Genomic DNA, 4745 nt, shown 5'->3' with positions numbered 1-4745 from the left:
GGCGACATGTAGACTTGGCAACATCGCATGACGTCATCCAAGATAGCGGATTTTGGCGGGAGAGTAGTCCAATTGTGCTACGTCCACTGACCTAACCTCAAGAAAAAATGAAGGGAAGTTTGAATTTTGGCGGAAAAATAGTCCAATTATGCTACGTCCACTAACCTAAGCCTCCAGAAGAAAAAATGGCGGCAAATTTGAATTCCAACATGAAAATGCATGCATAGACCGCTCTTGTCTTTATTATTATTATTCATTATTATTGATTATCATTTATTAACATTCGTTATCATTTATTATTATTTATTATCATTTGTTATTATATTTTATTATTGACCTGCCTCCACTAGAAAATTCCCTCCAAATTCAAATTCCAACATGATAGTGGCTGCAAGTCATTACTTTTGTTTACTATTCATTATCATTAATTATCATTTATTAACATTCATTATCATTCATTATCATTTATTATCATTCATTATCATTTATTATTATTATTTATTATTATAGACCTACATCCACTAGAAAATTGCGCCAAATTCAAATTCCAACACGATAGTATCTCGAAAACTGTACTTCTATGTATTATTATCATTTATTATTTATTCAAGATGTGCGATTTTCTCGACGAGAAAGCCATTTTCCTTACATCCACAACAAAAATCAATCAAAGTTCAAATCCCAACACCATAATTGATCACACGTACGAACTTTCTCCATCACTTATCTTTTTTCACTGGTAGCCTATCATACTCGCTTCAAATAATAAACTGCTCTTATAGTAACGTAAGTCACGTCCTTTGATTTTGCAGGGGGGGAGGGACTGAAGACTTTATTTCATGCAATATGGTCATCACTTGTTCTCCAACACAGTCAGCACACACATCTTCGATATTGCAGTCACCACGACGTCCGCGCTCCAACTGAATTAGTTCAAATCCTCGGCACCCCCAGGCTAGCGCGCGGAGACACTGCCTTCGCCTGTCACGTGAGGGGGCCAGCAACTAGCGCCGGGGGGGGGGGGGGGGGGGCGAGCCCAGGATCGCTCCCACGTCGTAAACATGTTTTTGCTGGACACGCTGGAACTTGTCGAGTTTGACGTCACAGCGTCCCCTTGTCCGCTCACCACGTGTATTCGTCGCCTCCGGACGTTTCCCGCCAAAATAGTCTGCCTCGAAGCTGAATCACACAATGGTCGACTGTTCGCTGCCACACTTACGGCGCCACGTTCAAACCTGTCGATGCCAACCGCTCACCGTCCACCACGTGTCGCTGTGAGAGCGAGAACGCAGTGCTGCACTTTTGGGGGCAAAGTTTGCTCAACAGTGGAATCCACCATGACTATATAACAGCACGTTTGGACCGCACTAGCACGCCCGCTAATTGACTCGCTCTAGCGCGCGCGTAATAACTGTACAATCGCTGCGCTGCCGCCCCGCTTACGTCACACACTCTCCATACACGCGACGGACATAGCCTTCTGTAAATACCTGGAAAATGACTCTTTATTTCAGACATTACGGTCATGCAGGTGTGTTCCAACTGACTTCTCTATGCTCTCACAGCGAAACTCCAGAGGCCAGCTATCGTACGCACGGACGGCTGAGCCCGCTCCATCGGCCGCTCCCTGGCCGGCTGACGTCAAGCGACCAACGGTGCCCGCACAGCCCCACGGCCAGCGCGCCAGCTAGGCGGCGAGCGGCGCCTAAGGGTCGCGCCACAAACGGCCAGCCTCAGAGTCCGACTACGTAAACATCTTTGCGCGACCATGAGCACTTAACGCCGGACACGATGGAACCTGTCGACCGCGTGCCAGACAAAGGATATGTTTTGTGCCAGAGTTTGACCGACAGTGTAATCCACCATGACCGTGTAACAGCGCGTTTGCTCATCACGAGAACGCTCGCTAAGTCAATCTCACCACCCCGCTATATTAAATAATTCAGTTTACAATTTCATATACGTATGCAAACGTGTTCAACTCCCTAATTTCAACTACTTTTCGAGGACCAGACCGCCACCTCCTCCTCCTAGGAACCAGCGCCAAGTTTGAAATCTGCCAATAAACAAAGCTCACTTGTGCTTCCGCCACCAACCTAAGAAAATTGTTTCAAACTAAGCCACCAGCACTCAACCTCTTCCTACACGTTTCTGGTAAACGGATTCACCCTGCACTAGGTCCATGGACTGAGGAACGAATTTACTTTATTTAGGAATGAAGTAATGTGTCACACCGACATGTCCCACATCATACAGCCCTGCAAAACACTCCTACATAACTCATTTATAATGTTCTAGACACACGCTTGCTAATTGTAAACAGTTGGAAATAACTCATAGCACAACCTACAGACATGCAAACCGCTCATAAATAATGCAAAACATTTACCTCCAAATAGCCAAACAACTGCTAATTTTCTGAAATAATTTCAGTGCATAGGCTGATGGAAGGAAGAACGAGTGTAATTTTATTGATTTGCGACTTATCTTTTTGAAACTTTTACTTCTCATAGGTTTCGATATGTAAGGCTGACATAAGGCCGTTTCTGAACTCCAGTAGTGCACTACACTTGGCAACACAACCACACCCATCAAGATATTCATTCCAATCCAGACCTGCAACTCCTCTACAGATAAATTTGTCCAGTTATTTCTCTACTCACTCACATTCTGACCAGATTGCCGTTATTGCGCAAAAACAGCTCACACTGCGCTGTGCTGCTCGGGGATGTAAGGAAGGGCTGCACTCTATTTATTTGGAGCCTTTTATTTAGTCGTGGAGTATATTTGTCACAAAACACAAGCACTGATCCGACTGTGGTCATCTGACACAGGCCATAAACACGTAAACAACTCCTAATTTCACCCCACAATAGCAAACAGCTCTTAAATAATGCAGTACACAATATCAGCAGACATGCTCTGTACTCTTAAACCCCCCAAATAAAGCACCGCACAGTGCACAGACATGCTCGCAAAATAGTGCAACAGACGCGCCCAAACACCACCAGCTGCCAAGCCGACGAAAAGTCTCTGCTCGGCCTCCCCGAAACATGACCTCAACACAGTCGCATTCGCACCTATCACCGGAGAAATTGATATCGCCTATGCGCCTTAGATTACGCTCCAAGGCAGGCCGCGCGCGCGTGCGGTCGGCGGGGAAGGGGATTCCAGAGTCTCCGGCCAAGTTCAGCTTCCGACCGCTCGTGACAGCCGACACATTTCAAAGCTTCATTGTTCTTCTCATGTATACCGCCGGCGCCTCAGGTCTGGACCTACCTTCACGTCTATTGGTAGAATAGCTCATAGCTCATTGACATACTCGATTAACGCGGCCGGGAAAACATTTACTACTCGCATGCAACCGAGATGGTGACGGAAAAACCAAATCGCTCTGATCTGCGCTGCAGGCGCGTGTAATCATTGAGAAAGCCCTATTTATTATTTTCGAACAATGTATTTAACCATACAGTGTATCTATCACGCTATCACAAAACACCAATCCCAGATGTGTCCTGGGCCAAGTTGCACAGCCCACAGACACGCACCCAAGCATAATTTCAGTACACACTATAGCAAACTGCTACTAAATAACACATCACACAGATGTGTACATACGCTCAGTACTCGTGAACTATCCTAATAACGCATAGCAGAGCTTGCAGATACGGTCGCAAAATAACTCAGCAGACGTGCGCAGGTACCCCCACTCCGCACCCTGCCCACAGGATCGTGAAGTCACCCATCCGTCTGATTTCAGACCTCGCACAGCCCCTGCTCGGCTTCCGCAAGCGCGAGTTGGCGCGGTCAACACGCTCGTCAGCGGTCAAAGCAGACACATACGTCCGTCCAGGACCGCGATCCCGAGCAGCGACCACCGAACGCGGGTGAAAGTCAACTTTATATCAACGTAACAGAATTCCAAAGCACAGCCTCCATAAGCTAGACACATCATAGCAGCACATGTCTTTACCTCCTATGACACTGTAGCACACTGTGCATTGCTCCTCACACGACATTACACGGCCCTTTAACTAAACCATGCCCTTCAATCAATTTAACATTCTCATCCCCTCTTTTCGAATTACAAACGTAGCCTCTATCTAAACGCCAATCAACTCATCTTTCTCGCACTTTATAAAATAAATAAAATAAAATAAAATAAAATATTAATTATGTATTATTGTATGATAGTGATTGGTTGTAATTAATATTTGCGTGACGTTTAATTATTCGGTATCAGACGCTTGACAATGGCTTTTTCGTAAATGTAATGTTATTCGTAGTTGACCGTGAAATAAGACTCAAATAATCGGACTTCGTATTTAAATCGTTTCCAAAGACTGCTGCGGTAGGTGCGGACTCAAATCTAAATCTCAATATTAGAATAATTTGCCAGCCATGTCAATACGTCGTACAGAGGTGACTGTCTACTAAACATAAAAAGTTTACACAGTTAGTTAAATCAGATATATTCAACGAATAAGCCTACAGTTAAATAATTCTACTTACTTTCATAAATATAAGTTCTTTACAGATTCGAGTGCCTAGTAAGATTGCAACTCGCAGTGATCTTATATATCATTAAATATGGCGGTGTGCCAGTCAATAAAATATACGTGCTTCCCGCACCACTTATCCAAGTCCTCTCTCTCCTTAATCAAACATAAGAGTATCGTAATTGTGTTTTTGTTTTATCAGCGACACAGCGCTGCAGTTCTGTGCCATAGGCTTTATTTATTTCT

The sequence above is a fragment of the Schistocerca americana genome, chromosome 7, assembly GCF_021461395.2.
Source record: "Schistocerca americana isolate TAMUIC-IGC-003095 chromosome 7, iqSchAmer2.1, whole genome shotgun sequence".
NCBI lineage: Eukaryota > Metazoa > Arthropoda > Insecta > Orthoptera > Acrididae > Schistocerca > Schistocerca americana.
Note: the sequence above shows the minus strand (reverse complement) of the source record.